Source organism: Gekko japonicus, unplaced genomic scaffold, assembly GCF_001447785.1.
Source record: "Gekko japonicus isolate JY-2015 unplaced genomic scaffold, Gekko_japonicus_V1.1 scaffold441, whole genome shotgun sequence".
Lineage (NCBI taxonomy): Eukaryota > Metazoa > Chordata > Lepidosauria > Squamata > Gekkonidae > Gekko > Gekko japonicus.
The window spans coordinates 358,308-382,465 of NW_015172017.1; the positions used below are offsets into that span (position 1 = coordinate 358,308).

The window sequence follows — 24,158 nt, forward strand, 5'->3', positions numbered from 1 at the left end:
AACTCCTGGAGGACAAGTTCATCAGTGGCCACCAGCCATGGTGATTAATGAAACCTCCATGTTCAGAGGCAGTAACTATATCTAATAGCCATGGGTTCACCCCCACTTTCACATTCAGATTTTTCCCCCAGGGGTCATTTCCTGCAGGAGCACACAGGAGCGGAGCTCCGGCAGTAAAGAGCCCAGGGGGCGGGCACATGTAACAAGCCCCACCCCCCTGCTCCCAGCAGCCTTCAGTCAGAGCAAGAAGCAGCCAGGTAAGTTGCAGAAACGCCCCCCGCCCCCCCGGCCCAAAACAGTCCAGTGGCACCTTTAAGACCAAGTTTTATTCAGGTACAAGCTCTCCCTCCTCTGCGAGGGCAGATCTGCACGTCCCCCCCCCCCGGTAGCTCGAAATCCAAAACAGTCCAGTGGAGCCTGAGCGGTGGGTGTTGCCTTCTGACACACTTCCGGTGATGTCAGGGGGTGTGGCATACGAAAATAAGTTATGCTAATGAGTTATGCTAATGAGCTCCTGCACCTCTTTTTCTACGAAATGACCCCTGTTTTTTTAAAAAAATCACACCACAGGACCGCTCATGCTTTTGCGATACCAGAAGAAAGCCCAGGTTTGTGGGGGTGGTGGTGGTGGAGGAGACATGAAGTTTCTTCTAAAAATTGGGGCAGTGAGCTTCATGTTCTCGATGATGCTTTTCATTTTAAGCGGTGCCCAAATTTGTGCCAAAAAACCCTGAGTGGGCGTCAGGGTGGGGCAGGGAGAAAAAGATTCAACACGTTTTTCTCAACTCTGGACAGAAACCAGACCTCCCGTTGCCACCAGTACCAAAAAAATGAAGGCAGGCGAACGAAAAGGGTACTGGTTGCCAATGCTCCCTCTACGCTGTGGAGTCTTGTGAGCAAAAATTCTACTTTGTGAGCTACTGGCATTGAAGTTGCGAGCGAGCGGTTTGGCCGCTGCATCAATGAGTTTCCTCTGGCGCCGTCCTTCCTGAGCTGAGACAAACATCTGTGAGCCGGACGCTAAAAAAAAATGTGAGCCGGCACACACTCACTCAGCTTAGAGGGAACCCTGCGTGGTTGCCATGGCAACCCCTGTGGCCCACAAGCGCCACCTCTCCCCACCCAGACTGAGACTGTATGCCTTGAATCGCTGTGTGAGAGGCAGACGTTCAACAGGTAAGGCATCCTGCTGGACAGCACGGCAGGGCAGTGACAGGGGAAAGGGTACACCAGTTGAACAGCTGTCAGTCGGCCAACGGTTAAGAGCGCACAGGGTCATTGTGCAGAAAAAGAGGTGCAGGAGCTCATTAGCATAACACATTAGCATAACTAATCTGCATAGGCCACACCCCCTGACATCACCGGAAGTGTGTCAGAAGGCAACACCCACCGCTCAGGCTCCACTGGACTCTTTTGGATTGCTAGCTATGGGGGGGGGGAACGTGCAGATCTGTCCTCGCAGAGGAGGGAGAGCTTGTACCTGAATAAAACTTGGTCTTAAAGGTGCCACGGGACTGTTTTGGACCGGGGGGGTGGGGGTGGGGCTCTGCAACTTACCTGGCTGCTTCTTGCTCTGACTGAGGGCTGCTGGGAGCAGGGGGCGGGGCTTGTTGCATGTGCCCGCCCCCTGGGCTCTTTACTGCCGGAGCTCCGCTCCTGTGCGCTCCTGCAGGAAATGACCCCTGAGAGCGCAGAAGAGGACGGCAGCCCTCCCTCCTCTGGGCTCTTGTGTCATGTTCCCTTTCTCCCTTGGCCGTGCTCTGCTGCATCCTTCAACCACCTTCCACCTCAGCCCTCATTTCACGCACTGCTTGAGGTTTCCCCTCATGCGCTCTCCCACCGCACTTGCTTCATGATATCGGTGACAAGGAGAGGGAACAAACCCGCTGTGGGAGGACAGTCAACCAGCCGTCTGCCGCTTCCCACATCCTCCCCCGGGGATCTGAGTGGCTCATGTTCTTCTACACCCCCCTCCCTCCCCTTGACAGACTTGCATACCACCTGCCCGGCAGCAGCGGAGGCTTTAATACCCCTTTCAAAGGTTTCCTGGGGGCAGGGGGTGGGGGAATAACAGCCTGCAGCAGAGAAGGAAAAGGAAATCAAAACAGAATGTCGAACGATCCTTCAGGACTCCCTCGGGTGAGAGAGAAACCAGCTCTACGGCATCCATAGCTGGAAACCAGGCTGGTACATCAATACACTTTTCTAAAACAGCCAGATTCAAGGCCGGAGGAGGAGGAGATTGGAGTTATACCCTGCCCTTCACTACCTGAAGAAGCCTCAGAGCTGCTTACAATCCCTTCCCTACAACAGACAGCCTGTGATAGGTGGGGCTGAGAGAGCTCTCTCAAGAGCTGCCCTTGAGAGAACAGCTCTGAAATAACTTGTGACTGGCCCAAGGTCACACCAGCAGCTGCATGTGGAGGAGCGGGGAATCAAACCCGCTTCTCCCACATTAGAGTCCACACTCCTAAGCACTACACCAAACTGGCAAGATTTCTTGAGTATGGAGAGTCAACGCTCCCTTTGTCGGATACACGCAAGAAGAGAGATCCCAGAATCCTTATATTCCAGTCAGAAGGTGGGAAGGGTGTTGCAGAGAAGTGAATTTACCTGTCGGAAGCTCATGGTCGCAAAATCTTGTTCTCTAAGGTGCTACTAGACTCGAATCTGGCTCTACTACTGCAGACCAATGCAGCTCCCCTCTGAAATGTACTTTTTTAAGCCACTAAACAGGGTTCCATTTGAGCCGGCGTGTGCAGTCTTGAAACCTACCCTCAGTCTTATTTTATGAACCAGGGGATCCATCCCCTTTATTCCTGCCTGGATGAGGCAGGCGACACGTAGTCAACCGTGAGGGAAAAGGAGAGGCCAGAAAATGTTAAACAAGAGTTTTCAAAACACATGCCCTGTAACCAAGGCAGACTTTGTGCCCATCTGAAGCAGCACTATCTACTCAGACCCGCAGTGCCTCTTGGAGTAGTGGCTCAGCTTGGTGTAGTGGTTAAGAGCAGTGGACTCTGATCTGGAGAACCAGGTTTGACTCCCCACTCCTCCACATGCAGCCACCTGGGTGACCTTGGGTCAGTCACAGTTCTGTCAGAGCTGTTCTCTCAAGAGCAGTTCTCTCAGAGCTCTCTCAGCCTCACCTACCTCACAGGATGTCTGTTGTGGGGAGAGGAAGAGAAGGCAACTGTAAGCCACTCGGAGACTCCTTCGAGTAGGGAAGACTAGGGTATAAAACCGACTCTTCTTCTTCTTGTTGTTCTCTTGGATCTCAGACAGGGATAAAGGGCTTCTCCAACATCTCCTTTTGCTGAAGATGCCAGGGTTTGAACCAGAGACCCTCAGCAAGCCTAGCATAGGCTCTACACCTCTAGGGTTGCCACTTGCCACCTTTGGGGAATTCAAAGAGATCTGGGAGTGGAGCCCAGGGAGGCAGGGTTGAAGGAAGGGAGAGACCTCGGCAAAGTAGAATGCCATAGAATCCACCCTTCAAAGCATAAGGATAGCAATGTTCCCCAAATTTTCTTTAATGAGTAATGTATCCTGTCCATAGATTCAAGTGGGTATCCATGTTGGTCTGAAGCAGCACAGCCAACTGCCCTACCTCAAGGGAGAGGACACTGTAAGGGTGCGGTCAGACAGCGTGCCGAAGCGGTTTGAACTGCTCCGGTTCCAATCGATTATATTTGATCCGGGACAAGCGCGATCACACTTACCTCCCTCACCATGCAGCACATCGCTCCCGGGCATCCACACTACAGGCGCGCATAGGCGCCCATCCATATGATTGAAATCTTCATGCCAAAAGCATGCCCTGAAGCGAACACTTCCCTTTAAACTTTTACAACAAAACTGGCCCCTGTGAGGTCCCGGACTCGTCTAAAGCCTAAAACTAAGCACCGTTTTTTAATTCGTTTTATTAACGCCAGTGCGAAGCTTCGCCCGAGCGCATATCGCCGGCGCTAAAATAAAATGGTGGACGAAAAGCGGAAGCCTCGGGCTTCCGAGCGGAAGTGGCTCTACACCAGCAGAGGCGCGATCACACGTCAGGAAAATGCGGCTAGAACCGGAGCACCAGGAAAACACCACTTGGGAACCTGGTAGCAAAATACTCCGGTTTAAACGGGGTTTGAGCCGGTTGGCAACGGCTAGGGATGGGAGGCAGATGTTGGCTGTGTGGCCGCGCGTAAGTAGTCCGTTTCTAACCGCCACATATACCAGCTCAAATGGCCCGTCTGAACGCGCCCTAAGACGAGATGGATGGAGCATCACGCAGGGTCTGTTAATTACTCTCAGCATTCCACAATTAGGAAGGGTACATCTGCCCATCTATCTCTGATTTTGATATATTTATTTCCTTTACTATGCTTCCCCCCCAGAATTAAATCCAAACAAATTGTGACCATATAAACTAAGCTTGTTATTCCTGTTTGGTCCTTGCATCTGTTAAACACCTTCATTACATTGCATGCTAATTTGCTGCTCACCCCCTACCTATATGTATGAACTGGTAACTTCCATTTCAACATATCTGAAGACGTATGTGCACACACGAAAGCGTACACCTTGAATAAAACATTTTTGGTTTCAAAGTGTCACTAGACTTAAACTTTGTATCCTGTCCAGCACAGTATTGGATTTCTTAGTATTTCTTCATTCAGTTTTCCACATTGTGTTCCTTTTCAATTTTGTTTTCACCTTTCAAAGCCGCCGTTTTCCTCCATGGGAACAGATCTCTGTAATCTGGAGATCAGTTTTAAATCTGGGAAATCTCCAGGTCCCATCTGGAGTTCGGCACCCCTATCTACCACTGACCGGATAGCCCAGGGTCAGCAACCTTTTATAACTGAAGAATCAAACTATGTTTCGATTCATAGCAAGAGATCGACACAGAGCCGGAATAGGAAAGTTCATTTGAGCAACTGAAACGATACAATGAAACATTCCTGAAAATTGACATGAAGACTAAAGGTAAAGGTAAAGGTTCCCTTGCTCGAAAGCCAGTCGAATCCGACTCTAGGGTTGCGGTGCTCATCTCCGTTTCAAAGCCGAAGAGCCAGTGCTGTCCGAAGACGTTTCCGTGGTCATGTGGCCGGCATGACTAAACACCAAGGCGCATGGAACGCTGTTCCCTTCCCACAGAAGTGGTACCTATTTATCTACTTGCAATTTCTGGCTTTCGAACTGCTTGGTTGACAGGAGCTGGAACTAGACTAATACCCCATAAAGTTTCTGCAGCCCAAACAATGGCTGTTGTGAGTCCTTTATTCGGTAGTGGCACTTATAAGGTCTCAGAGTAAGTAATCAATATATACGGGAGCATCATGCATGATTGTTTTCGCGCACTGGCATAGATAGGTTGGCACTTGGATTACCAGACACTATTTGCCTCTCTCATGTTTTTTCCACGAAGCCTCTCCAAGTAAACTTTCCCATAAAGATCTTTGCCAACCGTTCCCTTCATACACTGGTCACTGCAGCATCCCACCTAGAAGAAGAAGATGATATTGGATTTATACCCCGCCCTTCACTACCCAAAGGTGTCTCAGAGCGGTTTACAAACTCCTTCCCCTTCCCCTCCCCACAACAGACTCCCTGTGAGGTAGGTGGGGCGGAGAGAGCTCTTGACAGAAACTGCTCTTTTTCAAGAACAGCTCTTATCAGAACTACGGCTTGCCCAAAGTCATCCAGCCAGGTGCAAGTGGAGGAGTAGGGAATCAAACCCGGCTCTCCCAGATGAGAGTCCGCGCACTTAACCACTACACCAAACCTACTCTTCCACTATACTCTCCCAAAGCTATCACCATTCCCCATCTGGGGGAGAGCCTGAGACAAACTCACTGAATTAAATTGCCTTATACCAGGTAGTCAAGCTATGGGTCCCTGTTGCCTACTCTGGCTGGCAGAGTACGAGCTACTGAAGGTTCTAGATTAGAGAAGCCACCGCTTGAACCAAAGGAGGGGCAGTGGCGCAGTGGGAGAGAGCACCTGCTTGGCAAGCAGAAGGTCTCAGGTTCAATCCCCAGGATCTCCAGTTAAAATGACCAGATCTCAGATGATGTGAAAGACCTTTACCAAAGACCCTGTAGAGCTGCTGCCAGTCTGAGTAGACAATTCTGACCTTCCTGGACCAAGGGTCTGATTCAGTATAAGGCAGCTTCCTGTGTTCACGTAACCGTGCACGTGCAAAGCGGGTGCCCGACCACCAAGCCTCATAAGAACATAAGAGACGCCAATGTTGGATCAGGCCAAAGGCCCATCCAGTCCAACACTCTGTATCACACAGTGGCCAGAAATACCAGTGCCATCAGGAGGTCCACCAGTGGGGCCAGGACATTTGAAGCCCTCCCACTGTTGACCCCCCCAAGCACCAAGAAGACAGAGCATCACTTGCCCCAGAGCCCCTATCTAGACCTTGTGGCTAATAGCCACTGATGGACCTCTGCTCCATACACTTATCTAATTCCCTTTTGAAGCCGTCCATGCTTGTAGCCGCCACCACTTCCTGTGGCAGTGAATTCCATGCGTTCATCACTCTTTGGGTGAAGAAGGACTTCCTTTCATCCGTTCTACGTTCTACTCATGAAGTAGAACGTATAAGAATGGACAAGGAGGGAAAGTAGCTCGAACCCTCTTACCGGTGCTGCCTATCTCAGAGGGCTTAAAGCAGAGAGTGACAGGTGACACTCACCAGTACCCTGCGCTGGTCCATTCCACTTTCTTTCCGCCTCTGGAACGGTTGTGTTTGTGACACTCCAGTTTCCAACCTCCTCGAGGACTGTGGAGCAGAAAAGCCCATCCTAGCCCCGTTCTGGATTAAAGTAAAACAGGCTCTCCAACCGACTGCAATCTAGGCCGTGCCCTAGAAGCCTGGATTGTTCCAGCTACTCCGTGGGTGACCCGGGAAATAGGAGAAGCCGCTTGGCTTTGTTTGGGTGACACATGTTCTGCGTTCACGCCCCGCTCCCGAAGGTGGCAGGTCGGAGACTGTCAAATGAGTCTGGAGCGACTGAGTTGTAATATCGGATCTAAGGGGCACCCAGGAACTCAGTTATATGGAACGAAAGACCCCTTGGTTATGTTTTACAGGGTGCTGAATTCCTGCCTTACTGGGAGAGGCATTCCTTAAAACAAGGGTAGAGGGTCTAGATTATGCATTAATTGTACTATTTTTATTCATGTAACAACACCCTGTTACCCTGACCTGGACGGCCTGCGACTGGACAACACTTTCCACCATGGCTGTTTGGTGCAGTGGTTAAGGACGTGGACTCTAATCTGGGAGAACCGGGTTTGATTCCCCACTCCTCCACTCGCAGCTGCTGGATGACCTTGGGCAAGCCACAGTTCTGTCAAAGCTGTTCTCTCAAGGACAGTTTCTGGAAAGGGCTCTCTCAACCCCACCTACCTCACAGGGCGTCTGTTGTGGGGAGGGGAAGGGAAAGGAGTTTGTAAGCCGCTCTGTGACTCGGAGTGAAGGGCGGGGTATAAAACCAATCTCCTCCTCCTCCTCCTCTTCTTCTTCCCTTCCTGTTATCACTCAGGACACTTATCATTACAAAACAATTTAAAGTGCACGTACTCACAGAATCATAGAATGTTAGAGTTGGAAGGGACCTTGCAGGTCATCTAGTCCAACCCCCTGCACTCTGCAGGAGCACAGCCGAAAGATAGCCCTACAACATACCCGAAAGATGGTCATCCGGCCTCCGCTTGAAAACTCCCGAACAGCAAATGCCCCCCCCCCAGACACTGCAGACAGGCCTGTACCATAAACACATACCTACACTATAAAGAGTAGATCACTTGTGCAGAAGCATATAACATCCCAGATTTCATTTTGCACAGAACATGTTCCTAGTCCTCAGTGGTTACCAAATTAAACCTACGGCCGATTGCACTGCAGTCCACTGTTTAACACCAAACAGTGGCAAACCAGGAGAGGCAACAGGGAGCCCTGGCCTGGCTAGTCTAAGAAGGACCGGCACGGAAGCAGAGGGGACCGACAGTACCTGGAGAGACTCCGCCAGCCTCCTTCCCTCGTAGGGACAAAGCGGACAGAGCGGAGAAGCTGCTTTCTCAGACCCCCGGGCGCCTGAAGGAGAAGCTGGGTCCTTCCTGACCACAGCCCCTCCACAGATCCTAAGCCCCAAGCCCTTTTCCACTGAGAAGGGAAATGCGTCTTTCCGGAGGCAGGAAGCGAAGAGGCTCGGCCTGCATTTGGCTTGCTGTGAGGCAGAGGAAATGCTAACAAAGGGATCGGGCAGGAGGCGGGAATCCCACGCTCATGGCCCTTTCAGGAGTGCTGTGGAGATGGGGAACCCACCACCTCCCCCAGATGGCCGAGGGCTGTGGAGAAGAGAGAGACCCAGTGCCTCGTGGCCTTGAGTTCAAGGCGCCTCACGGTTTCAAATGCGGCTTGAACTCATGTCCCTCCAAAAGGCGGCATCCGTAAAAGGGCCAAAAGCAGACAATGCTGCGGGGGGGTTCCCACAGTGTCATGGTTGCGACGACGTCTGTGTCAGCTATGCTGCCATGGGGGTTGGGGAGTTCACTCTGTGTCTTGGTAGTGGCTATTTTTCACTTGAGGCAGGGAAGCATAAATCCACTCCCGTCTCCAACATCATAGCCCAGATCCGTCACAAGCCATTCCCTGCCTTTTTAGGACTACATCTGTTGTGCCACTCACAGAATGCCAGTCCCACATACAATCTGATCCTAAAGTCACATCCATCTGCTTTGGGCAAATCGATCCAGAGCCTCTAAATTGCCACTCGATGTAGGGGGGAGGGGGAATATCTATTTTACTTTATACCCTGCATGTCTCCACAACAGAGACCCAAAGCAGCTTCCGCCATTCGTCTCTCCTCCATTTTATCTTCACAACAACCCGGCGAGGTAGGCTAAGGTGAGAAAGCGTGACTGGCCCACGCAGACTTCCGCGGCAGAGTGGAGATTCGAACCCGATTCTCCCAGATCCTAGCCCAGCACTTGATAACTCAAAGAGATCACTTTCTAGCAAGTTCAACAACAGTTATTTGATCCCATAAAACATACAGCTCCCTTTTCTCCCCACGGTGTCTGCGTGTCCACTCCAGTAAGCCCTGAGTTGCTTAAAAGAATACACATAAGCATCCACCTCATTTAGAGCACGTTGCCGCAATCCTGGCCAAATCCCCACTGCGGTCTGCAGTAAAGGGCTTTGAACACACATTACACTTAAATGGATATCTTGGAGTCCTGGGCTTGCCCAGCCAGCCGTAAAGCCATTAAGAACTGCCCTGCTGGGGCCGGAACATTGGCTTATCTGTGCAGCATCCTGTCTCCAAACAGCAGCCAGCTGGGCAGGCTCCGGAGCAGAGCATGATGGGAATATCCACCCCCCACCCAGCATCTGTTCCTCAGAGGTCAGGCTTCATCCAAACCAGGGCTCAGGACTCTAGAACCATCTTGAAGAGTGGCACTCTGTTCCTGCGCTACTCACTGAAGAGCGTATGATGTTTCTCCCCATCAAAAGCACAGCTAATTGCAGGTATTTATGGGCGGTGGGCACAGACTGTCCATGAGCCCCTCTAGCAGGTTTCCCACCCCCACCAATGGGGCCTCTCTGTTTCTCCTCAATCACGGCTACCTTTCCCCAAGTAACCACACACAGCTCCGTCCCTCCCACAGCAGTTTTGCCAGAGGAAGTAGAGTGCAATTCACTCACATCGGTTTGTTTGTGACAAGTGCTGTCAAGTCACAGGTGGCTGATGGTGACTCCATATGGTTTTCGAGGAAAGAGACAAACAGTGGTGGTTTGCCATTGCCTGCCTCTGCATAAAAAGGTAAAGGTAAAGGTTCCCTTGCTCAAAAGCCAGTCGAATCCGACTCTAGGGTTGCGGTGCTCATCTCCGTTTCAAAACCAAAGAGCCAGCGCTGTCCAAAGACGTTTCCGTGGTCATGTGGCCGGCATGACTAAACACCAAGGCGCACGGAATGCTGTTCCCTTCCCACCGAAGTGGTACCTATTTATCTACTTGCAGTTTCTTGCCTTCGAACTGCTAGGTTGGCAGGAGCTGGAACTAGAGACAGGAGCTCACTCCGTCATGTGGCAACTACGGGTCTCGAACTGCTGAACTACTGACCTGGAAATATCACAATATCCAGTGGCAATGAGTTCACGGGAACGACGATGGTCCACGTGATGCCGCTTCCATCCTCATTCTTCCACCTGCCAATTTTAGCGGCTGATCCACAGTCTCTACGAACACTATTTTAATTATAGTACTGTAAACACTCCCCCACCCCCCCAAGCCGGGAGCTACATTTTGAAGTTATTTATATTATAAAACCTAATGTGAACCCATATCCTGCCCCGGCTCTTTGCTGCAAACAAAATTAGGTTGCAGACGGTGTTCAGTTTCTCTTCTGAGCTTTGACCGCAGGTCGCAACCCTACAGCTTCTCTGCTGTTTTGCAAGGGTTTTCGTAAGCTCTGGGCAGCCGGTTCCTGTAACATATGGAGAGGGGACACAGTTCAATGGGCGAACACATGATTTGCATGTATACAGGCCCACAGTTTGATGAGCAAGGACCAGTGCCCAAAACCCCATGCGAAACTGTCTTATACCAAGCCCTGAGTCCAAGGGCAGCCGTGACTCAGCGGCAGAGCATCCGCTTGGTATGCAGAAGGTCCCAGGTTCGATCCCCAGCATCTCCAGTTAAAAGATCAAGAAGCAAGTGATGTGAAAGACCTCCGCCTAACACGCTGGAGAGCCGCTGCCAGTCTGAGTAGACAATATCGACCAAGGGTCCCATGCAGTATAAGGCAGCCTCATGCGTTCGTGTGAGCCAAGCCACCGGTCCACTGAGCTCAATGCTAGCCCTGTGCGTGTTAGAGGGATCACACACATACATCCCGCATGTACATGCATATGTCTGTTCGTATGAAACAGCCAGTGTACGTTCACTTTACAAACAAAACCAGGAACGAGTACCTGGATAAATACGAAGCTCAAATACTTTGGCCACCCAATGAGAAGGGAGCACTCACTGGAGAAGACCCTGATGCTGGGAAAGACTGAAGGGCAAAGAAGAAGGGGATGCCAAAGGATGAGATGGTTGGACAGTGTTATCGATGCGACGAGCATGAGGTTCAGCGAGCTCCAGGGGACAGCGGAGGACAGGAGGGCCTGGCGTGATGTGGTCCGTGGGGTCGCAAAGAGCCGGACTGAACAACATCACATGTTCAGTGGTACATGAGCTGTGGAGTCTTGCGAACAAAAATTCTACTTTGTGAGCTACTGGCATTGAAGTGGTGAGTGAGCGGTTTGGCTACTGCATAAAATCAGTTTGCTCTGGAGCCCTCCTTCCGGAGCGAAGGCAAAAACGTGTGAGCCGGAGGCTAAAAACCTGTGACCTAGCTCACACTAACTCAGCTTAGAGGGAACACTGGACTCACCACAGATCAGAAGCAACTTGACGGCACGCCGTGCACAAGCCCTGATGTCAGAGGCATCACCTCTCCCTTCTTCTCTGGCACCCCCTCTTTTCATAGATACACTTGTGCCTCCTGTGTATTTCCGCCTGCGGCTCGCCCTGGGGCAAGTGCACATCAGCCTGTCTGCAGAGACGCCGCAGGAGCTAAGCGTACTGCCACCACCCCCTATATTGGTGGTGGTACTGCACACACCTCCGGGTGCAGCAGCCAGCCCACACCTCCCTCCCTCTTTAAACAGCAGGCCTGGCATGTACAGCCAAAAAATATAATAATTCTCTCCCATTCATTTTCTGCAGCCAGTTCACACCAGCTTCAGCGGAGGGAGCACAGTCCACTGGAGCGGAAAGGAGACTCAGGTCCTTGGATTCTTGTGCCGTGAGTTGTCAACTGTATTCAGATGGAGGGAGGGACTCCTTCAAAGACTACAAAGGGCCTTTCCCCGACACCAGTTTATTCCAAAATATGAAAGGGGGGGGGAGAGAGGGGAAAACAAAGCACACGGCCTGTTCGCTCTGACCACAGGAGGCTGTTCCCAGTTTAAACTAGGGTGAGCAACAAAGCGAGAGTCCTCAGAAGAGCCTCCCGATCCTTCCAAGGTGGGAAAAAACACTCCAAGCAAACTTGGTATTGCTGGTGGAAAGTTATCAAGTCACAACCAATGCTCCCTCTAAGCTGTGGAGTCTCGTGAGCAAAAATTCTAGTTTGTGAGCTACCGGCATGAAAGTTGTGAGTGAGCGATTTGGCTCCTGCATAAATTAGTTTGCTCTGGAGCCCTCCTTCCTGAGCCAAGACAAAAATGTGTGAGCCAGAGACTAAAAAACTGAGCTGGCTCACACCAACTCAGCTTAGAGGGAACACTGGTCACAACTGACTTACGGCGAACCCCCCCCCCAAGGGGTTTTTGAGACAAGCGATAGAGGTGGTTGGCCATTGCCTGCCTCTGCTTCATGGCCCTGGAATTCCTTGGAGGTCTCCCTTCCAAATATTAGCCAAGGCCGACCCGGCTTAGCTTCCAAGATCTGATGGGATCAGGCTTGCCTGGGCTACCCAGGTCCAGGGCCAGTCAAACTTACCCCAAAGTAAAAAAAAATAAAAATCACATTCATTTACTGCACAGGCAGATGATCAGACCAAATGAACTGGGGATAATTAAAGGAGGAAAGAGCCACGCCAGAAAAGAACTGCTGACTGCAAAAAGGTACTTCTGATTTAAAGTAAAGGTAAAGGTGAAGGTCTCCCTTGCTCGAAAGCCAGTCGGGTCCGACTCTAGGGTTGCGGTGCTCATCCCCGTTTCAAAGCCGAAGAGCCAGCGCTGTCCGAAGACGTTTCCGTGGTCATGTGGCCGGCGTGACTAAACACCAAGGCGCACGGAACGCTGTTCCCTCCCCACCGAAGTGGTACCTATTTATCTACTTGCAATTTCTTGCTTTTGAACTGCTAGGTTGGCAGGAGCTGGAACGAGAGACGGGAGCTCACTCCGTCCTGCGGCACACTTGGGTCTCAAACTGCTGAACGACCGACCTTCCACAGCCTGCGGTTCAGCGTCTTAACCACTTGAGCCACCGCAGCACCGCACTTCTGATTTACTCCAAGGTAAAACGGCAAGGCCTTTACCTGGATAGCCCTGGCTAGTATTTGGATGGGAGTCCACCAAGGGAGTCCAGGGTTGCTACACAGAGGTAAGCAATGGCAAACCAGCCCCATTCCTCTCTTGAAAACCCTATGGGGTCGCCATAATCTTGACCACAAGATAAAATAAAATAAAAGTGGGCAGAATCAGACCCCAGGACTCCAACAGGAAAGAAAATTACAAGTCTCCAGTACAACAGGAACCAAACTTGTCACTCCGGCTTTATATTAAAAGTGACTAAGAAGGAACCATCCCACATTATTCATCCCAGAACCAAAAAAAAGGGAATTGGGATTACTTATGATTTACTACAAGGGAGGGCAGGAGAAACATCAAGTCCGGTCACTGCAACAGAGAGACTACCGGTTTACACCTGACATTAATGACGAGAGTCATGTGTGTCATCATTCCCACGACCTGCTATCTGATTTGTGCAACAGGTTGGGAAATTGTGCGGCTAGCTTTGGGGAAATCTTTCTTGCCTCAAACTTGGTGGACCGTAAAACAGTAAATCACCGTGTACAAATAAACAATATAAGTTGACTTTTATCTGCAATGTTTTAGAATTCAATTACAAACAAAATTACAACCATAACACTATAATATGCAATATAAAGCTTAGCAGTACATATAGAATACTACAGTACTAGTTTCAGACCAACGACGGAGTTCTAGTACACTATCCGTTTGCGAGTCCTTCTTCAGGTTTGTCATTCTGTACTTATATCTTCATTAGAATGAAGTGCTGCAAGCCATATTTCAAAATGCTAATTCTTATACAATTTTTTGATGTACGCTACCGCGCTTATTCTGGTGACTGGGGAGCTCCTATAGCAAGCTCTAATGTGACTGGGTCTACAGTATATAATAATTGGCTAAGCTTCCCTCAGGTTGCTAAATCAGAATTTATTTATTTTTGCAATTCCGCACATGCTCAAAAACACTGTTTTCATTGCTTCCCGTCGCCCCGGCTCTCCACGCCAGACCTATTCTCTTCCTTCTTCAAAGGCTCTAATGGAAGGCTGCTCTCTCTCTCTCTCCCCCTGCATCGTTCGGTTTGCCGCTTCTCTTAAATCTGTAAATCAAACGGCTTGGATGAATCATCCGAAACTGGGACCACATGAAAGAGGCCAGTTCGGGCACCCGCAGCAAGCCCTGAATTCCAGGAAAAAACCCTCCCTCTTTCATCCTCCCCATCTTTTGTCCTATGTGCTTTGTGACTTTTGGGGGGAGGGGAGGAATCCACCCACCCTTTTGCAGCGAGTCTTTCTTTCCTTTGGAGGAAGACGTCTCCCTTTTCTCCAGGTGTCTGGGGATGGAGAAGGGGGCGGGGTTCTGACTCCTGTGATCCTTGGGTTAACAAAACGAGATTTTCCTCGCCACTTGTCAACCCATCGCTCCCTTCTCAACCGTCCCCCAGCCCACCCAGCCCACTGACTGCAGCAACTAGTTCCTCTCCGCAGAGACGCCCCTAGGTGGATCCGTTCCCTAGTGGCTGATCTCCGCCATCTGTCAAAGACGCTCTGGACCAGATCTATTCTGCGGGAAGGGAGCCAAAGAAATCCCCAGATCTCCTGGGAGAAGAAATCCAGCCTCTCTCCCACATGCTCCAAAAGCGCAATGCAAGATCTGGGAAACCCTCCTTCAGGATCAAACCCGGACAAGGGCTCTAGTTGTACACAAGAAGCCATGGCCCTTAAGCAATGCTCCCTCTAAGCTGTGGAGTCTTGTGAGCAAAAAGTCTACTTTGGGAGCTACCGGCATTAAAGTGGTGAGCGAGCAATTCGGCTGCTGCATAAATTAGTTTGCTCTGGAGCTGAGAGCAAAATGTGTGAGCCAGAGGCTAAAAAACTGTGAACTGGCTCACACTAACTCAGCTTAGAGGGAACACTGCCCTGAAGCATTTCTCCCCTACCCTAATCTAGGCGCTTCCCTTGCATCTTTGCATCCAGAGTCGCTTCTCTGCAACCCCTCTCACCCTCCAGACTGAGAGCTAAGGGTTCAGGTCAATGTTCCCTCTAAGCTGTGGAGTCCTGTGAGCAGAAATTCTACTTTGTGAGCTACTGGCATTAAAGTTGTGAGCAGGTAGTTTGGCTGCTGCATAAAATTAGGCTGCTCTGGAGCCCTCCTTCCTGAGCTGAGACAAAAATGTGTGAGCTGGAGGCTAAAAACCTGTGAGCTAGCTCACACTAACTCAGCTTAGAGGGAACACTGGTTCAGGCATCTCCCTTCTAAGGGACCTCGGAATCTCCAAGGCTTAGACCCCCCCCAAACCTTGCTGGTCTCCAAGGCGCAACTGGAGTCTTTTTACTGCAGACCAACACCTCTACCTGGCGCTGTCTCCTGCCCAGAGGTTTCTCTCCCAGACAGATTTCCCCCTTTGTTCCAGTCCTGTCAAAACACACACACACACACCTTTGTTACGCCTTCTGCGATTCTTCCGACGAAAAAGGCCCCCTTACCCCAGCAGCAGGCGTTCCAGACCGCCTCCAGAGCCGCTGCCCCGCAGCTGCAATCCATCCTCCGCCAGATCCTACCCTGGGACTCCGCGTCTCCGCCTGCCTCCGCCGCTCCGAGAGGCGCCCGCACCAAGCAAGCAAGCCCGCCCGCCTGCAGGAGCTCAGAAAGGCAACACCTCCCCCTCCTCCTGGAGGCTTGCTCGCTTGCTTGCTTGCTACGGTTGCGTAGATTCCGCCAGCCGGCGACGCCTGTGGTCTTCCTCCCCTGCTGCCGGTCAGGGAGCGAACCCCTCCTTGCTTGCAAGAGGAGAGCCGGCTGCAAGAAGAAAGGCGAGGAAAGGCCGTGCCCTTTTGGAGTTCCCGTTCGCGGGTTGCCCGGGCAGGCGGCGCAGAGGGGCACAAAGGCCGCCAGACGCCTTTTGCAAGCAGGGCTCTTGGCAGGCGGCTCGTTCGCCTGCCGCTGCAATTGCATTCGGTGGGGAGGGAGTGGCACCGGCGGCGAGGTGGGAGCGGCGGGTCGGGAGGAGGGCCGGCCCTGGCGAGGGCGGAGCGGCAGCGGGGAGGCTGCGGAGGCGCCCCGCGCGCGATTGGGCAGAACGCGGGTTTGGCGAGGCCGTCCGGCTTGCGCCCAGGCGGCGGCGGTGGTTGATGCCTCGTCGGGTCCCGACTTGCTCTGCCGCACGGGCAGGAGGAGAAGAGTTGCTTTCCAAGCCAGGCCTCTCTGTCTGCACAAAGCCTCGTTCTTCCAAAGTCCAAACGGATGCCAAGCCCCAAAAGCAGGAAGGCTCGAGGAGAAAGCGGCCAAGTGCGGTCCCGGGGACTCTGTCCCTGGCTACCCTCAAGAGGCGGGCCCAGCAATGCGGTTGCCAACCTCCGGGTGAGGGCTGGCGTTCTCCCGGAATCACAGGGATCAGTCCCCCCTGGAGAAAACGGCTGCTTTGGAGGGTGGACTCTGTGGCTTGAGACCCTAGGGCTCCCTCTAAGCTCAGTTAGTGTGAGCTAGCTCACCGGTTTTTTAGCCTCCGGCTCACACATTTTTGTCCTAGCTCAGGAAGGGATGGCTCCAGAGCAAACTAATTTATGCAGTAGCCAAATTGCTTGCTCACAGCTTTAATGCCAGCAGCTCACAAAGTAGAATATTTGATCTCAAGACTCCACAGTTTAGAGGGAACATTGCATGAGACCCTAGGGTTGCCAGCCTCCAGGTGGGGCCTGGGGACCTCCCCCTTCGACAGCTGATCTCCAGCCGACTCCCGCTTTTACAACTGATCTCCAGCTGACAGAGATCAGCTCCCTTTGAGAAAATGGCTGCTTTGAAGGGTGGACTCTAGGGCATCGGACCCTGCTGAGGCCCCTCCCCTCCCCAAACCCCGCCCTCTTCTGGATCCACCCCCAAAGTCTCCAGGTAACTTTCAACCCAGACCTGGCAACCCTATTATACCCTGCTGAGAGTCCACCTGCACCCAAACCCCTGCCTTCCCCCAGGCTCCACACCCAAATCTCCAGGAATTTCTCCACCAGCATTTCCCAGTAATGCCTGGAAATCTCCCAGGATTACGACTGATCTCCGGGTGACAGAGATCAGCTCCCCTGGAGAAAATGGCTGCTTTGGAGGGTGGACTCTACGGCATAATAACCTGCTGAGTTTTCTCCCTTCCCAAACCCCACCCTCCTCCAGTTCCACCCCCAAATCTCCAGGGATTTCCCAGCCAGAAGCTGGTAACCCTACCAGTGAGAGTATCGCTATAGCAAAGTAGCTCACCTCTTGCCAATCATGAAAGCAGAAAAAACAGTTCGCTTACAGGCAAGGGTCGTAGCTGCATTCACATTTTTCAATTAGTTTCGTGCTGCTTTCTCTATGCTTGTTTGAACGTTGTTTGGAGAAGATTCTTTTAAAGCAGTGCAGAGGTGCACTGACAGTGGAGCCCCCCCAAACGACCGGTGGACGTGCAAAAATATGCTAGCACTCTTGAGGTGTGAAAACGACACCAAATGTAGACAGCTTTTTTGAAGATGGAGTCAAAAGGCTGGGACACCGGCAATGTTCCCTATAAGCAGTGGGGTCTTGTGAGCAAAAATTCTACTCTGTGAGCTCCTGGCATTAAAGTCGTGAGCGAGCAATTTGGCTGCTGCATGGATTAGTCTGCTCTGGAGTCCTCCTTCCTGAGCCAAGACAAAAATGTGTGAGCCGGAGGCTAAAAAACTGTGAGCTAGCTCACACTCACTCAGCTTAGAGGGAACCCTGGACACCGGTGGGAAAGGCAAATGCAGATTCAGCCCTAGTAAGGGGTGTCTGCATATTCAGGGGACTCTCCAGGTGTGCTGGAAAAAAATGCGACTTTGTAAACTGACAGCCATTTTTAAAAATGCCCTGATGAGAACTGAGCATGCATCAGCAGGCCTGGAATGTGAAGAACAGCTGAGAGTCCGGTTAAAGCAAAAAGCAAAAATAAATAAATAATAAAAATAGCTAGTTCAAACCCTTGGAAACCGAATAATGAAGAAGTTTTTTTGGGGGGGGGGGATTTTAAAACTGTTCCCTTCTCCTGAGAGTTCTTATACCCCCCTGCATTTTGGTTTTTATCAGTTATTGTTCAATAGCCAGTATGCTGGTTACGGTTACACACCTTCTGCATCCCCCCCCCCACTTCGTTGAACCACATTGTGAAAATAAATACATACAATCCCTGCCTGAATTTGAGCCTCCATACTGTAGCTCTAGGAGTTGCGGTGGCTCAAGTGGTTAAGACGCTGAACTGAAGGCTGCGGAAGGTCAGTAGTTCAGCAGTTCGAGACCCGAGTGTGCCGCACGACAGAGTGAGCTCCCGTCTCTAGTTCCAGCTCCTGCCAACCTAGCAGTTCAAAAGCAAGAAATTGCAAGAAGATAAATAGGTACCACTTTGGTGGGAAGGAAACAGCATTTCGTGCGCCTTGGTGTTTAGTCATGCCGGCCACATGACCACGGAAACGTCTTCAGACAGCGCTGGCTCTTCAGCTTCGAAACGGAGATGAGCACCGCAACCCTAGAGTCGGACTCGACTGGCTTTCGAGCAAGGGAACCTTTACCTTTACTGTAGCTCTACAGTTCAGTCAATACATAAATGGGGGGCACTTAGAGATAAGAACACATTCCACCCAGCCAACGGACTGCATTTTCCAACATTCGTTTCAGTGGGCAAATTAAGCACACTCTCCGGTCTATCTCGCCCAGATCAATGGGACTTTTAAAGGACTCCAAAGTTTGGCTGGAAGGTGCTCACGCTAATCAATTGTTGATAGAAGCTCTTATCCAAGTACAAAGTGCTTTTGCAACTCTCGGCTTCCAAAGCAGGATCACAGCCGAACATCACAAAGACCAAAGTAATGACTCCTGGGGAGTTACGCAACTGTAAGGCCAACAACGAAGAAACTGAAATTGTACAAGATTTTCTATCCTTGGGCAACCATCATCAACCAAAAGGGAGACCGCGACCAAGAAATCAGAAGGAAGAAGAAGATTGGGTTTATACCCCGCCTTTCACTACCCAAAGGAGTCTCAGAGCGGCTCACAAACCCCTTCCCCTCTCCACAACAGACGCTCTGTGAGGTAGGAGGGGCTGAGAGAGCTCTGACAGAAACTGCTCTTTTTTTCAAGAACAGCTCTGACAGAACTATGGCTTGCCCAAGGTCATCCAGCTGGGTGCAAGTGGAGGAGTGGGGAATCAAACCCAGTTCTCCCAGATTAGAGTCTGCACACTTAACCACTATACCAAACTGGCTTGAAACTGAGAAGGGCAATCATGAAGGAGCTAGAAAAAATCCTTATGTATAAGCATGTGTCTTTGGCAACCAAGATCAAGACAATTAATACTATGGTATTTTTCAGGGCTATTTTTGGGCAGGAACGCACAGGAAAGGAGTTCCTGCTGGCTCCTGAGTTGGCCACGCCCAGCAGGAACTCATTAGCATAATAGGCCACACCCAACAGCAGGAACTCATTCGGATTGGCTACATTAGGGGGGGTGTGACCTAACATGCAAAGGAGTCCCTGCTACAAAAAAAGCCCTGGGTTTTGACAACAAACAAGGTAAACAGAATAACAAGCAAAAGGTGGGTGTGGCTGGATGACCACACTTTTGGCAACACGGGGCTGCGGCCTAATATGCTAATGAGCTGTGGTGGCAGGGTGTGGCTTAATAGGCGAATGAGTTTCTGCTGTTGGGTGTGGCCTATTATGCTAATGAGTTCCTGCTGGGCTTTTTCTACAAAAAGAGCCCTGGTTTCCCCATTATTATGTATGGGTGTGAAAGTTGGACAATGAAGAAGGAGGGCAGGAAGGAAGCCGATTCCACTGAAATGTGATGTTGGACGAGCGTTTTACAGAGACTGTGGACCTCCAAAAAGACCAATCAGTGGGACCTCGATCAAATCAAGCCTGAATTCTCCCTAGAAGCTAAACTGGAGCTGTTGTACTCTGGTCACATCCTGAGAAGACAAGAGTTACTGGAAAAGACAATCATGCTAGGAGAGGCTGAGGAAGCAGGAAAAGAGGAGATGGGTTGACTCAGTCAAGGAAACCGTGGCCTTCAGCTTGCAGGACCCGAGCAAGGCGGTTAAGAAGAGGATGCTTTGGAGGTCATTCATCCACAGGGTCACCATAGGTCAGATGTGACTTGAGAGCAGGTAACATGTTCTGATGGAGCTGCGGTGGCTCAAGTGGTTAAGACGCTGAACTGCAGGCTGTGGAAGGTCGGTAGTTCAGCAGTTTGAGACCCGAGTGTGCCGCATGACAGAGTGAGCTCCCGTCTCTAGTTCCAGCTCCTGCCAACCTAGCAAGAAATTGCAAGTAGATAAATAGGGACCACTTCAGTGGGAAGGTCACAGCATTCCGTGCGCCTTGGTGTTTAATCATGCCGGCCACATGACCACGGAGACGTCTTCGGACAGCGCTGGCTCTTCGGCTTTGAAATGGAGATGAGTACCGCAACCCTAGAGTCAGATTCGACTGGCTTTCGAGCAAGGGAAACCTTTACCTTTACCTAACATGTTCCGATGCCGTGTACCTCTTGACACCGGTTCCAAGGGGACTGAAATGGTGGGAAGAGCTGCTGCCTTTCATGTTCTACTTGTATGTTCCCCAGAAACATTTTGTTAACTGGTTAATGTTGGCTACGGGGTACTGGTGGATCCTCAGCCCGTTCCAAGAGGCCAATCATTATGTGATAAGCCTCGTTCCTGAGAAAGCCTCGTGTCATCCAGGAACCCGAAGAGGACCGATTCCTGCTCCTAATTATTCCTTCTTTCTTTTCTGTTCATAGGAAGTCAGCTGACCTTGGCCATGCAGAGTACAAATAAAGAGAGTATTTTGAGCATGCACAGAGTTCCTTTCACTGGTGAGTCATCCCCACCCGTTTCCATGCCCCCTCCGCCCCTCTAAAATGTCTGGGATTAGGGGGAAAGTCCTTCTATGGACAGAATTGGGCTGACACCTCTCCTTTTAGAAATTAGCTGGGCAGCGATGTCAGGTGTCACAGACTACCAGGGACAGCACGGATGTGACCCAGATTTTTTCAAGCCACTCCTCATTATCCTCCCCCCCCTCCAGTGTCCCCTTTTATTTTTAAAAAACCCTTCCTTTGCAGGATGGGAAATTTGCTTGGAAGATTGCCTGCAAGAGAACGCATTCGGACACCTCCTCCAAAACACACCCAGAACCTTCACAGACACATGAGTCCACGCTCTCAGGTTTAGACAATGCACAGTTCTTTCAAAATACACAAAAGGTTCTTCTTGTTTGATCAAAAATAACCCCCGGCTCCACTGGGCCACATTGACAGACTCAGCTTCCCACAACACCTTCCGCCGACAGCCTGCATCTCAATTCTTAATGTGCGCTTCTCTAACACTTCTGCTTATAGTCATCGGACCTAAAATCTTTTGACAATTATCTTCAAGGGCCAGGATAGAAAACCTGTTCTGTGTGCAGAAACAGGCTTCTGCACGCAGAGGCAGTATTTCCCTGGCACAAGCGTCTTGTGCAAGAGCCTTACCTAAAGGGGGAAGGGCAGTAAAGGCATCCAGAGAAACGAATGGTTCCCGGTACACAGAGAGAAATGTGCTTGGCGTGAAATAGATTTTTTTTAAATGCACCAAAAAGTGGGGTTCTTCGGTTTGCATAAATCAAGAGCACTTGCGTGCTTTCCCTTATTTTGCATAACTTGTCCTGCTTGTCACAGGGAAGCTGTGCAGAAGGTGTACCCTCCAGCCACTGGAAACTGAATTCAAGTACCTCTTGGGCTTCTGTGATTTACCAGGAGTTGCTAAATCGAGCCATATCATTAGCATCCATGAGGGCTAGAAACATAAGGACCTCCGCAAGCTGAATTCCAGGGTCCATAAAAATCCAGTACTTTTTTTCCCCTTGTGTTCCTGCCTTTTCTGGCTCATGCACGAAGTCCACGTGCGGCGCATCTCTGCACAACCAGAAGTTGTCGGGTTAGAACGGATAAAAGGAAGTACTTCTTCACCCAAAGAGTGATTAACACTTGGAATTCACTGCCACAGGAAGTGGTGGCGGCTACAAGCATGGACGGCTTCAAAAGGGAATTAGATAAGCATATGGAGCAGAGATCCATCGGTGGCTATTAGCCACAAGGGATAGATAGGGGCTCTGGGGCAAGTGATGCTCTGTCTTCTTGGTGCTTGGGGGGGTCAACAGTGGGAGGGCTTCTAATGTCCTGGCCCCACTGGTGGACCTCCTGATGGTACCTGGTATTTCTGGCCACTGTGTGACACAGAGTGTTGGACTGGATGGGCCTTTGGCCTGATCCAACATTGGCATCTCTTATATTCTTATGTTCTTAAGTGTGCTGGTCTCACACAGTTGGCTGTCTGGATCACAATCAGAAGCCGTTTTTGTCCTTCATTTTATAGCCTAGGGATGGGGCAAGGGAGGAGACAGGGAAAGACGGGAGTTATGGTGCAGACAAACTGACTGGTTTTGAGATATGGTTAGAGGCAATACTCCCTCAGAGCGGTGGAGTCTCGTGAGCAAAAATTCCACTTGGCATTAAAGTTGTGAGTGAGCGATTTGGCTACTGCATAAATTAGTTTGCTCTGGAGCCATCCTTCCTGAGCGAAGGCAAAAATGTGCAAGCCGGAGGCTAAAGAACGGTGAGCGAGCTCACATTAACTCAGTTTAGAGGAGGGGTGTCGAACTCATTTGTTACAAGGGCCGGATCTGACATAAATGGGAGCTTGTTGGGCAGGGCCATGCGTGTCATAAAATGTAATGCCAGGTAGCGGAGATATAAAGGACACAAACACAAAGAATTTTTTTTTTGCTTAAAATTTTAAAAAGTGCTTAAAACATTAGCTCTGTAAGCTGCAAACCTACTTTTGATTTATTGACATTCACCACAGAAATCTCATGCTCAGAGCTCTGAGCCTAGGACCCAGGTTAAAACATGAAATGGCTGAGCATACCCAATCAGTGTCAGCAAGCTGCCATTCTGTTTTCTGTGACCTCTGTGTACATATCCTTTCCCTGTTACACCCGGCTTGGTTTCTATCATCCTGCTCCTGCTTTGGAATGCTTAAGATAACTGCTGGAGGTTGTGTGGGGGAGAAGATGCTGTAATGCTTGCCTATTGATTTTCCCATGAGTACTGCACCTGTGTTTTGTCTGATGTCCTGCCTGGTTCCCACGTACGGGGCGCGCAACCGTTTCATTAGCCCGCCAGCGGGAAAGCAATTCATTGGATCTGTATCTATTTGAAGTTCCTTTATTATGCTTGACCTAACTGTGTATCCCCAGTTCTAACAAAGAACGTGTTTGAGTATGTCTTCAACGCTTTGAAATAAATTTTGCTTTTCTTGAAAACGTGGATTTATTCTCGATGCTTGGGGATCCAACATATTGTTAGAACTCCCTTTTCCTATCGTTCCGAATCTGACAAGATCATGAGCGGAATTGAGGGAAATCTACCTAACACGGAGGGGGACTCGGGATCGGTCCCACAAACCTCCGCGTCTTTGGTGTTCACGACTGCAGCCTCGATGGAGGGTGCCGTGGGGGGAACGATTCCCCGCCTGCCTGCACATCTGTCTTGGCCGCCTCCGACCCCTTCGCAATGGGGTCCGCGGAAGACTCACCAGCAGGATGATTGGACTATGTACAACACCCAAGGCACCCGTGAGGTGTACTCCCGTCGGGGGAGCGGATTACGTGAGAGTCTGTTTGACAAGGGATTGTTCCCGGAACCTGGGTCTACCTCGGAGAAGGGGAGCCCCAAGCAGGACCTCGAGGAGTGGATGTTCGAGCCGTCGGGACCGCGTGGTCACGCAGAAGATGAGGAGGGCACCGGAGCCTTCCAAACGGAAGAGGACTATGACCCACCCCCGGACTACCGCCCTCGGGACCCCATCCCGGAGGAAACTACCGGGGAACGTCTAGCAGAACTGGAAGACTCGGTGAGAGACTTAATGCGGGCATTCCAGGATGTGATGGAAGGCCTGCCGGGAATGTTGGACGTTAGAATGGCCAATTTCCTGGACGCACACGCCGCGCAGTTACAAGTTGCTCCTGCACCGGGATTTCCCGC

General features: G+C 50.8%; 1 protein-coding gene across 1 annotated transcript in view; it reads right to left on the reverse strand.

Annotated features, from left to right (window-relative positions):
- The window catches only part of ARHGEF15 (Rho guanine nucleotide exchange factor 15), a 56,318-nt gene extending 40,577 nt beyond the window's left edge, over positions 1-15,741 (reverse strand). Inside the window, exon 1 of the mRNA XM_015420427.1 lies at positions 15,580-15,741. The gene's annotated coding sequence lies outside the window, so the exon portion shown is untranslated. The remainder of the gene's footprint in view (positions 1-15,579) is intronic.
- Positions 15,742-24,158: the final 8,417 nt, after the last annotated feature.